At 40.0% G+C, this 12,502-nt stretch overlaps 1 protein-coding gene, 1 long non-coding RNA gene and 1 pseudogene across 2 annotated transcripts in view; 1 reads left to right on the top strand and 2 right to left on the bottom strand.

Moving 5' to 3' along the window:
• LOC146476358 (uncharacterized) overlaps nucleotides 1–12,502 on the bottom strand; it is a 77,286-nt gene that overhangs the window by 43,085 nt on the left and 21,699 nt on the right. The window lies entirely within an intron of this gene.
• Nucleotides 99–4,090, bottom strand: LOC146476360 (uncharacterized). Its single transcript, XR_014865632.1, has 3 exons — nucleotides 4,043–4,090; nucleotides 1,193–1,311; nucleotides 99–282 (listed from the first exon to the last, which is right to left on the bottom strand). It is a non-coding gene; the product is annotated as an uncharacterized LOC146476360 (long non-coding RNA).
• LOC146476359 (uncharacterized) lies at nucleotides 8,629–11,755 on the top strand (annotated as a pseudogene).

The raw sequence follows: 12,502 nt of genomic DNA, 5'->3' as shown, positions 1-12,502 counted from the left end.
TACCTCACTTTCCTCACCAGCTGGCTTTACGTCACCTTCCTCACCAGCTGGAATGACGTCGCTTGCCTCACCAGCTGGTGTGACCGGACTTTCCTCAACAGCTGGTGTGACCGCACTTTTCTCGCCAGCTTGGGTGATGTCACTTTCCTCAGTAGTTGGCGTGACGTCACTTTCCTTTCCATTTTTGGTTGGACTCTTTGCCATGAGCGCTGGAAGTTTCCTCCTCAAAACGCTTTGGCTCTAATATTTGTAAGTTACTGTTGTTGTAGAAAACAGAAATTACTGTATAAGAAAACACCAGTGAGCCTTAAAAAGCAAAACTAAAGATAAGCAGATCTAAGAAATCATGATGTAATATCAGGTCATAAAAGTCATCACTTTCCGTTGTGGAACCCAAAGAAAAAAGCAGTGCTCATTCGCCAAGTTTCAATGCTATAAGACTGGTTTTTACCAGAACGTAAGCATAAGCATAAGCATAAGCATAAAGATAAGCAAGTGAGAACATTAGCTACATAAGCATAAGGACAGACGCACTCGCGGAAAGCCATTTAATGATGGAATTCTTGATACCAGCTCCCCTGGATGTTTAGGAAGATGGCGGACGAAAAAGTTGACTGCCTTTTGCATGTGCTTGAACTTGTGTCGTCCCCTTCTTATTAGTGAGCTTACGCAACAGGACGGCTGAGGATAGGGGAAGGTGAAATATCGTTGTATGACCAAAATGACATCTTAACACCGTCACATTTGTAGGCGATTTTTGACTAAAACTGGTGTTCCGTCATTTGTGAAAACCTGAAAACCACGAGCGGTATGAATGTTACAATCTAGAGTAATGAATACTTGGTCCGGTCACGTTGGTCACACAAGCACAATTTGCCGTCCCACCAAATAAGCCGTCCTGTTGCGTAAACTCTTAAAAACTGCGACATAAGCTTAAACATAAGCACAAGGAGAATGAACGTGTTGGTTCCTCTTGCGCTTATGTTTATGCTCATATTGCAGGTATTTTCACTTGCTTAAGCGGCGTTTGTAATAATGCTTATGCTTATGCCTTAGTGAAAACCAGGCCTTAACCTGAACACTCTTAGAGTTATTAAGGGGGGGGGGGGGGGGGAGGGGGGATCTGCTCCGATATATTCAGTCAGGCTCATTCGGATAAAATCTGAACACAATGGAAGAAATTAATACCCACCTCAGAAGCCCAAGGTATGATTTACATTTATTGACTTGCCAGGGTGTCCGGCTGCAGGACACGTTATAGGCCCAGATTAGGGACTAGGTGTTGTTATATGAAGTACAAGACAGTTATGTCTCAAAGGGACAAAACATTCACCAAACCTCAAGGAAAAACAACTTATTAACTATACTAAAGGAACAGACGTTTTTCACTAAAATGCTTTTTAGACGCTAGTGGTGGTGAGGGGTTTCAGACTTCCCCTCAAAGTGCAGACAGCCATTTGACCTAACAGTTAAATGGTTAGATTCAACGAGCGATGTAAATTTTAAATCTATGGTTATAAGATTTATTTCGCCTCTATGGACAAAGAACAATATGACTTAAAAGTCGCATACTTTACCTCAACGGGCAGAGATGTTGACTCAAAAGTCACATGTATTGCCCCAACAGGGAAAAGAACACTGTAAATGATCTGCCTGAAAGGGCTAGAATAATATAATGTATTCTAAAAACTCTGTGAGATCGTTTTCCATGTGCAGTTTTAAGTGACGTCATCGCAGGCCTGGATATCCCGGTTAATAATAATAATAACAATAATAATAATAATAATAATAATAATAATAATAATAATAATAATAATAGTAATAAAAAAAACATTCAGCTGCGCATACTTCCGATCTTACATCCGAAAAATTTTTGTTTTTTTTCCACTATTGGAAAGAATAGTGTGCTGCCTTGCTAATGCTCGCCAGCAATTACCTCACCCTTAAAATGTCAAGCGTGCGAATTTGTACGCTTTACAGGGCTACTGATTTAAAGATGGTCTGTTTAAAGTGTCGACCAGTAATTGTTTGAGGCTTTTTAAAAGAAAATATAAACTGAGAATAACCCCCGTTTGCCCTTCCATTACCAACATTTGTTTTCAATTAGCAAAACCACAGACGCCATTTTTATGCGTCCTGGAGCAAAGCTAAAAACACACATCTTTATCTTCAATTATTCTTTAATTGAAAATTTTATTTTGGAAACAAAATTTCACGAATGAGAGCGAACCTTCATCTCTCGACTAAGCACTTTTCTCCAATTTTGTCCCACCCCGCCTACAGCGAGTCGAACATCAGCCAATTTATTAGAGCCACCTTTGAAAGCATGTGATTTCCATTTTGGTGCAAAAAGGTATTCTGGATAATTTGGTTGTTACGGCGAAAGACGGTGAAATGGAAGTCCCACCCAGCCTCGTTCCCAGGGTCTCTCCTCTTCCCGTACCAAGGAATGGAGAGGGAGACGGGAAGAGGAGAGACCCTGGGAACAAGATTGATTCCCGCCGTCTCAATTGTCAAGCAATCTGGTCCTTCTGTAATCCCTATTTTTCCGTGAGATTTTCGAGAATCGTACGCTTCGATGGAAATTACGCCATCTTGGTTTGTAAAAGCGAACGCAACCGAGGCACCGCCGCTTGAAATCGGACTTTCTCGGACCATCTTAAGATGCGTAGCAAAAGGAGGAGACGTCAGCCATCAGTTTTCAGTAGTGATTGGCTTCGACGTATCTCGCACTGAAAAATGAGATTCCAAAAACGTGTTGCCATATCGTTATGCACAGAAACCGAAATAAATTATTGCCTTATGCGATGTCACTGCTCAAAACTAATTAATTACACACGAATGATACCGAAAAATTAATTCCGACAAAAACGGGCTGAACTGATCCCAGAAAATTCAACTGAAACAATGTAGGTGCGCAAAATAATTACAAAGTCAATGCCATATTTTGCGCTGTATTTTCATTCAGTTTTGGGTTAAGATAACTTACAACTCAGTAGGACTTTCACTCGATCCAGAAGTATATAAACAGAAATATCGCCTTATGACTCTATTGCAAACTGCTAAAGGCAAAGACCATGTAATACAAATTTTAGTATTTGTATTTTTCTCGTCAACTCTCGCTTTCTAAAGGTGCAACCTTAATAAATTATATCGAAGACTTTCAAATGAATTAGTTTTATGCAAGAAACCGAAACAATTCAATCGTGTTTTAAGACCTCAAACATCGCCATCATTTATCTTCTGGTTCACTTATTTTAAAAGTTTGCTTAATTTTGTGAGCACAGATAAAGATTAGTGGGAAAGCGGACATATAACACGAACAGGAAATGTTTAGGCCCAGTTCAGACGCCGAGCTTTTCATGAGCCGGCCTTAACTCAAATTAAAGTCAGCGCAAATCACAAAATCCGGCCTTTCGATTCAGACGCCGAACTTAATTTATTTGAAGCAAAACATGCTCTCTACTAGAAACTGCATCTGGAATATGTTATAATAACTTATGCATTAGGTTCGGCTCATGAAAAGGTCGACGTCTGAATCAAAGCCGTTCCAAAGCCGAAATTCCTGGCTGAGCCGTTCCACATTGAAGCACACGTTCTCAACTGATTCAGACCCCGAACGTTTCATGTAGTTAATTCAAGGTATTAGGTTCGGCTCATGAAAAGTTCGACTAGCTGTTGGCCTTAGCTATCTCAATCGTGCATATTATACTGATAAGACCTGGGTCAATGACAAAAAAATATTTTTTTTCTTGACAATATTCCCCGCTTGTACAAATGCCCTTTATATACATCGTTAAATTCTCTTCATTGTAGATATAACAAATGTAAGGGGAACGTCGTGTTTAGTCAATTAAAAATTCCTTTACACGATTTATGATCGAGCTTCATCTCCTTTTTGTCGGTAAGCAGCCAAACGCTAAAAAAATACTTATCCGCGCGTGATCGTCTATCCGCCTAGTTTATGTCCTTCTTCTCAAAACTGTTAAATTATATAAGCCATACAATTCCCAAGCATATGATGGTTTATAGTTTTGCTTACCTAAAACCTTTGGTGTCTTGAGACTGTATTGCGTTTGATGGTTTTGAGTGATTTGCTCCGACCCCACTAATGTACATTGAAAAGTAAACATCAAAATCACGGCACTACATCTTCACTTCCAAGAAACCGAAATAGAATTGTCACATGGACGTCATACATTAAATATACACTTTAACAAGCGTTTTGAGCGCCAGAGATGAGAAGCTTCGGGTGTTGGTTGGGTAAATATTCCATTGTTATATTATTAAAAAGGTTATTCATTTAGGCTGTTAAGGAAATTTCAGTTTAGTAGAATAGGTATATCTTATTTGATGGTTTTACATATAATACGCACGGATATTTTGCGAGTTGCGTAGCATTTTTTCAAGCCCTGAACGGACGAGGAAAAAACAAGCAATGAGCAAAAAGATTTTGCTATTTCGGCTTTTCTTTTTTGGTAAGAAAACGTGCACCATTAGATACTCATAGACCTGGTCGAAAACTATTATTTCTACCAATTTGCTGATGACAAGGAAAACAGAGATAAGCCTGAAGTTGTTGGGGTCATTTTTCGCCTCTTCGTTGAGTACGGACGATACTCTCGCCAATTTCCACTTATCTGGGAAGATACCAGTAGCGATAGACAAGTTTATTATATGGGTTAAGGACGGCGCGACAATAGGTGCTGCCTCTTTTAGTAGACAACAGGATCTCCCTTAGTTTTAGAACAGTATCATCGGTTTTTCTGTCAAAACAAAGGTAAGTGATACGGGATTGACATAATCGCTAAAGTCAAGACAGTGGAAGTAATACGGTCACCTCGTTATTATGGCCAGTTTTTTTTGCCCGTCAAAAGGGCCATGCAATGCCTTATAAAAAAAACCCTCGTTAATAGGATCACCCGTTAGTACGGCCAACGGCCACATTTTGAAATCCTAAACTGTACAATCCTTTATAATTTCACCCCGTTAATACGACCACTCACGCTAAAGTTAGAAAACCAAAACGCCTGTGACACGTCAATTCTATTGACCTCTGTCATTTACTCTGATCAAACAACCGATTTCCTTTACAAAGTCAGCAACACTCCTCCCTGTTTTCATTACAAACATGACGAAGAAAATACAGTAAATCTTGACGCTAACATCCGCTTTTAATAGGCAAATTACGAAGCGATTTAGTCAATGTGCTTCGCAACAAGGACGATTGATACTACCAAGTTCAAGTATTTTGTACAATTCTGTCATCAATTTATCGATCTTCTTTTAATGTTCCATAAAAAATACAGATTTCCAGCAAGCGAACGGGTTTCAAAACCGAACTCTACAGCCACACTCCGTACAAAACAGAAAATTCTCCTTCGACAAAAATACCGCATGTTAAATGTTCAAGTGATCACGTGTCAACCGCGTGATCTGTCCACGTGCCATAAGAAAATGTTCAAAATATGTAACGCTCAATCTCGTACCCAGGGTCTTCAGGCTTTTTGGTCAGCGGGGCAACGCCGGGAAGACTCTGGGGACATCGAATTTTACTACCGCAGGATTTCCGCGGTAAAACAATGGAAACCGTTACGGAACAGCCAATTAAAAAAATTGAATTTTATCGATGTCCCCAGAGTCTTCCCGGCGTTGCCCCGCTGACCAAAAAGCCTGAAGACTCTGGGTACGAGATTGTGTAACGCTAAGCTAAATGTCACACAATGAACAAAAAAATAATCCGCAACAAATTCCGTACATCTACATTTCCATTGTTTATTAAAGAGAACGGGTTGTTTAGGAAGTGCGAGTGCGATGTACTCTGTCATTGCCGCCCTTAAGTCATGAAATTTGACCCTATCCCGGTAGTACCGCCACCCCGTTAATACGGCCAATTTTTTGGGACCCATTGGTGACCGTATTAACGGGGTTGTACCAACCTCGTTCCCAGGGACTTTTCCCTAGCTTGGGGGAAAAGTCCCTGGGAACGAGGTTGCCCCGCCCCCAAGCTAGGGAAAAGTCCCTGGGAACGAGGTTGGGGTTGTACTGTATTGGATGGAGGAATTTCACTGGCAATTGATGGTCCTATATTTAAGAAATGATTATTTAAAACCTCACTTATTTCTCCGGGGAAGTATAATTAAGAAACGTCCCCAATTTTGAGAGCGTTAATTCTGAGTTAACTCTGGTATTTTGGCCATGATAAGATTTTTTTTCTTTCCAAGAGGTCTTTATAAAATGCCGGTATTTCTATAGTTAGCAGCGAAATACGATATTATAATAAGATGATTCAGCCAGTTTTATCGCTTCATTCACTTCGTTTTTAACACATTTATATCTTGACCAGCTTTCATCTATTCTTAGTCTGCAGGCAATTTTTTTTAGCTTGTCTCTTTCGAACATCAATTTCTTTAAGCCCGGGTTTAGCAATGGCGTTCGATTCAACCCGCGGGACTTCACTGCACCAGCGGCTCTCGCATGAAATCGAGGCGAGTGGTCAGCCAGTCCGAGATGGCGCCCAAACCCTGAAATCGCACAGTATCCAGAAAGAAGCTACACGAATAGCATGCGTTCTACTAATGCCGAACGCAATAAATAATCGCTTTGGATTTAGATACCGCAAAGTCAGCTCAGCGGGCATGCGAGAGTTAGAGTCAAACAAACTCAACATTGGCGTTCACACCTCGGAGAACTCGGAGCACTGGTATCGCAGAGGTCATGGGTTCCACTCCCGTTCAAGCACGAATTTTTTCAGGCTTTCTTTTCGAAACTGCTTAATTTGTGTACATGACTGCGACGTTCATTCACTTATTCATTCTAATTCCCTTCATGGTCTACGCAGAACGCTTTTTGAAAAATACAGATCTTCAAATTTAGAAACTCTGCACTTCCGGTGTTTTATTTCTCTCTTAGCTTATCACACGCAGATATGTGACTGGGGGTTTATTCATCATTTCGTTTCGTTTCACTTCGATTGTACCATAAGAAGTTTTTCATTTTCTTAACACTGTTACAGACTAATGAAATGCACCAAACTAGTGTTTGGGATCACTTAGGGGCTATATTACGGAGAATTTGCAGTCGTCTGGTCATAATTGTCAAACAAAAATCCTATCTGATTGCCTTGCGTATTCATAACACCACTTTGTAGAAGAGCTGCTGAAACCCTCGTTTTCAATAAAACTGCGATAAGATTATCCACCAGACAAAACTTCACTCGGTTGCCGGTTCAATTAGTCATCTGCGGAAGTCACTGATTCTTTTCAGTTTTTGTTGTATACGTATTTCTATGAAGACCAGACTCTTAGCGTATTTAGAAAGTTCCTTTTCAGAAGCCTTTCAGTTCTTGTGGGAAGAGGAGAAGGGGAACGGGGAACGGGAGTCTGAAAACGAGTGTACAGCGGTAATCCCTACAAGAATTCAAAATAGGCTATTTAATGCAACTTAAAGTTAGATTTTTTGGCAGATATTCAGGGTTAAGTTTCATAACAGGAATTAAAAATCCTACCTCAGGAAAAATTTGATGCTTTTGTGAGTTAAATACTCACACCTCGACAGTAAATTAGTTTAAATTTTAGACTAAAGTTAGTGATTTTCCAAGATTCCAAAAGAGTCACCCAAGATTCATCGCAAAAACTCGAAAATCTATCCTAAAGGAAATTGAAACATTCGGCGTATATTTATAACACATATTAACCACATCATATAATGGGCCTGTTTTTTATGCATGGCCTGCCAACCAATCTCTCGCGCGCGTTTAATGGCACGAGCAACCCACCAAGGTAACCAACTAAGCCTTCGAGGGCAGATGTGTTCCATCAGGTTGGACTTTCAAAAGTTTCAAAGACGCACTGATCCAAATTCATCGCGAACTAAATTGATCCCTCAAAATGTTTTCGAATACAATTTGGCGTGGCAAAATGACTAAAGTCTCTTGAATTTATTTTCACATAAGTAGGCCTGCGCAAACGTGTGTAACGGCTTGCGTGTCGACAAAAATTTTGTGTGCTTAAAGACTGCCCTATTGGTGTTCAAACTCGATCTGTTACCGCCTCGCTTCTTATCTGCTGATAATGATAATGAGGTTAGGCTACACAAACACCTACATATACAAAATTTTCCCAAAAAAAGGCAGATTTCGGAAAGGAAAAAATCGTCCAAACAAATCGTAACAACCATTGCAGAAACTGGAATACTGTGCTCCGTGACTTCGCCTAGACGACATTAAAAAAAGAAAAAGAAAAAAAAAAAGAGCGAATTCGTATTTAGCGTCTAATCAAACGGCGACCTAGCGTTAAAAGCTTCCCTTTCATATCAGTGTTAAGCAACTTGTTATTATTATTATTATTATTATTATTATTATTATTATTATTATTATTATCGAGTTGTTTTGCGGATCATCGCTGTGCACTCTTTCCCAGACTTCCGTTACCCGTTCCCGGTTCCCGGTTCGACGTTCTAGTAACATCTAAACGTCCTATTGAAACTCAATAGAGCGGTCAGTAAAATCATGATTGACTTTGGAAATTTTAAACTTCCTGATTAATTTGGATATCACCAAGACACAAACAAGTAGCCTTGCGATTACATTTTTCAGAGGCCAACGATTTCTAAACTGGTGAAATAAATATGTTGCAGTCATTTTTAAAGTGCATACGCACTGACTCGAAATCGTCTGGATCGGATGTTCAGGACGCTGCAACCGTGGACAGAATCGAAGAGACCAGTTCTGAGAAGAAATTCACCACGGAGGGTGTGTTGAACAGAAAGTGCGTTTCACTCGCCAGCCACGAAATGGTTCCCTCCAAGTTTGAAGAATTGCACTTCCTAGAGAATGTGAAGCAAGCTAAACAGTTATTCAAGAAGTACACAACTTTAGAGACCAACAAACTGATTGCACAAGGGAGAGAGAAACGGAAAAAGGGCGCTCCTGCAGATTTAATTTCCGCATTGGGCTCAGACGAGGAAATTCATTCGGTTGGTGCGGATTGTGGAATGTTTGCCGCCGTTTTCACAGCCTACCGTTATCACTACAAACTCCGAACCTCGCCGGATGACTGGTGGTTTTGTGTCATCAAACAAGTTGCGCGTGCTGTCGATGGGAACTCGCGGAATACTGAAGCGTGTTCGCAAAATGTTCGTCAACCATGATGAAAGTCAGACCATCAACGTCGTAGTAGATGACCCCAATATCTACACGATCGATTACAGCCGGTTCTTTGATCCAATAACGAAGGCAATTAAAGAAAACTTGAAGTGCTTGAGTTTGTGGATGGAATGATAGCAGATTTTAGCCCACGACGCCAGTGCAGAAAATTGTTTCCCAGATTACACTGATGCATTCAGTGAATAGTTACTTCGACTTTGAGTTGAGGTATGGATGTGGAATTCCAGCCGTGGAGATGCTAGGTACCGAGGAAGAATGGAGGAAATTAACCTCCAAACTAAAGGTACTGAGAACAATGCTGGAACCCATAGAGAACGATCTTCAGCTTGAATCGGAATGGTGGAATGTGGTGCAGAGAGTGTTCAGCAAGTTGCTGGAAACGTACCAGGGCAAGCCAGATGAAAAATGGTGGAGTCATATCGTGGATTATCTGAAGTAATATTCATCAGCTATGTTTGTTTTGCAGTCGACGTTCAATTAACTAACTGTTACTTAAGTCAGAGGAGCAGAGTGAAACCCCAGTTAATTTTTTTACTGCGCATACGTTCTGCACGTCTGGAGATACTCGGGTTTCCTATTGGTGGTGCCTAATAATACAGGGATATCTTAGCGCGGTTTAAAACTTTGCAGAGAAAGCAGAACTTGGCAAGTGCTATTGGTATCCAAAAAGAAAACTGGGCGTAACCATGCATTTTTCAGAGATTCAAGCTTCACTTTGGAGAAAAACACCATATATTAATTGCTTTAAATAATTTCACTGCTCTTTAGAATAACTGTTTTTAACTGTATTATCTCTACAAAATGCCCCGCTACCCCTAATTTTCTTTCTGGATTCCAGTAGGCCATAATAAGATTTGCTTTTCGTGCATAGTCATAAACAGTGCCAAAATACTTCTGTAGTAGGAGGCACCGTCCTTCAAGAAAGTAAATACCGACAGGCCAAATTTCTTCGCTTTAAAACGCTTCAGATCCACTTCCTCTCAGACTACAACTGGACCAGCCTTGACGCTTTGACACTGACATCTCATTGCAGTTCAGATCTCTTAAAAATGCATGGTTACGCCTAATTTTCTTTTTAAATAGGAAGAGCACTTGCTAAGTTCTGCCTTCTCCGCATAGTTTTAAACCACACAAAAACATCCCTGTATTAGTGAGCAATACCCATAGGAAAGCCGAGTATTTCGAAATGCGCAGAACGTATGCGCAGTAACAAAAGTAGGCACCGTTCTTAAGACATCATGTAGTAGTTGATAAAGTTCCATAGAATTCCATGAATTTAGAAAACAAGATAGCCTAATGTAATGCCACAATGCTAGATGCATTTATATTCTTCTAAAGCCTTTTTGGAATGTAGTGAATACTGCTCAAGGGTCGAATTTTTCTCCTTTGTTTTGCTACTGAATAGTCCTTTTTCACAATATTTTGAAAGTAGCTGAAAGCGGAGAGTGTATTCTTTCTGAAAATGCATGGAATTGGTTTTCAGAAGCTTAATTTACGAAGCCTCTCTAAGTTAAGATGTCTCAAGTATTGTTTCTTAAAAAATTAAGCTATTGCTGTACTAGCAATAGGCTTTTGTCAACAGTACGTAGGATACATCTTAACTAAGGAAAGATTCGTGAATCTGGTCCCAAAAGCAAAAACATTAAGGATTATTTTTGATTGACCGTTTATATACTACAGACGCATAATGTCTTGGATGAAATTGGTCAAACGTGTTTAGTGGCTCTGGTTATGCTTCTCTTAGTTCGTCTAGTATAAAGAATGACACAAGGCGAATTGTGCGTATTGACGGACTTAATATCAATCGGCTTTAGTACGTCTTTAGCGACGCATTATCGAGGGAAGTGTATCTACACGCTTAATCCGTTTTGTGCTCCTCTTTATGATGTACGAAACGAACTACGAGAAGCATAACCAGACTCACTACAAATGTTTGCCCAAGTTCGTCCCACACGCATTATGCGCTTCTAGAAAGAAACCGGCAATTGGAATTCGGCTAAAACAAAGAGGTTTGCATCATATCCGATGAACTAACCAGCCAAGCGAAGAATGTTTCTTTTTTTTTTTTTTTTAATAATGATATTGTATGTGGTCGACAGAGTCCTGTCGTCTACAATACACCTCATGACTGCTTGTTTTGATCTTCAGGCATATACCCCACGGGCAGGAATCACATCAGAGGATGGATCACCGACTTTTTGGAAGGAACAGAACGCAAGTATGGTGTTTGAACATAAGGATTTTACAAGTTGCCTTGTTAGTGTACCACTCACTATCGAATATCCGTCTGGTACACAGGACACTGCTGCACTGGTGGCAGGAATGCTGGGTTTTACTGTCCACAGGACAGACACCTCTGATGAGGTGACTGTCCAGCCATTCCAAGGATGGTCTCTTATGCTGGGTGATGACTCACCATTCGTTAAAAAGCATGACTAGATTGTTAACAAGTCCAGTACTAAAGGAACCCTTTGATTTAATATACCAAAGCTTTGCAGATAACTTTAATTTTTATCTTAGCTTAGCATGGAAAATTGAAAACTTTGACTCTTGAGTGTAAGAAATGTCATTGGGTTTTTCTGTTTCTGTTGTTTTTTAACCCTAAGGAAGTTTAATGAGTCATGTATCACGATATTTAGTAAATCTTGTAAGCAGCTGTTTTCTCCTGTGTTCCTAGGTCGTCAGTTTTGTGGCCCTTGTGCTAGCTGATGACTCTCCTCTTGTGAAAACTGACTGAACTGACTTTGCAGGGCAGTTGATGTTTGACTTTTATCAGTAGATGTAGTTGCCTTAGATGAACAAACGATATTAGCTGCGTGACATAGAAAAGTATGCTTCAGTATTGAATAGCTAAACCACTTCAGGGTTTCACACGTAATTGATATTTCAATCCCAGCGTTTCATGTGCGTTGTGGTGGGTATTGTCCCATTTTTTTTTTTTTTTATCAAAATTTGCTGTCTTTAAAAGTGAATTTTCAAAAAAGGAAAGGAGACCGAATATAGGAAAAACTTGAAAACGTTGGCCAGACGTCTTCAAAAACACACACACACATGAAAAAGAAAAATGTACTGATTGAAATCGAGCTAAGTTTTAGCCCGCGTAGCAGTGGTATCCCTTCCAAGCGAGTGCAAGAAGGCGAACGGAGCTTCCAGCTAGCGAGAAGCTTTCGTTTGTTAATTTCTCGCGCTTGCTCGAACTGTTTGTCCAATAGTCCAAAAAGTAAGTTTCTTGTTCTAAGCATTTTTACCGTTAATTTTTTTTTTTTACAAATTCGCCATTTTGCAATCACGACATTGTTTTCTTTCAGAGGCCCCTACTTTGATTTTGTGATATGT

The sequence above is a fragment of the Pavona decussata genome, unplaced genomic scaffold, assembly GCF_977016875.1.
Source record: "Pavona decussata unplaced genomic scaffold, jaPavDecu1.1 SCAFFOLD_77, whole genome shotgun sequence".
Taxonomy (NCBI): Eukaryota; Metazoa; Cnidaria; class Anthozoa; order Scleractinia; family Agariciidae; genus Pavona; species Pavona decussata.
Note: the sequence above shows the minus strand (reverse complement) of the source record. Positions and strands in the feature narration are given on the sequence as shown.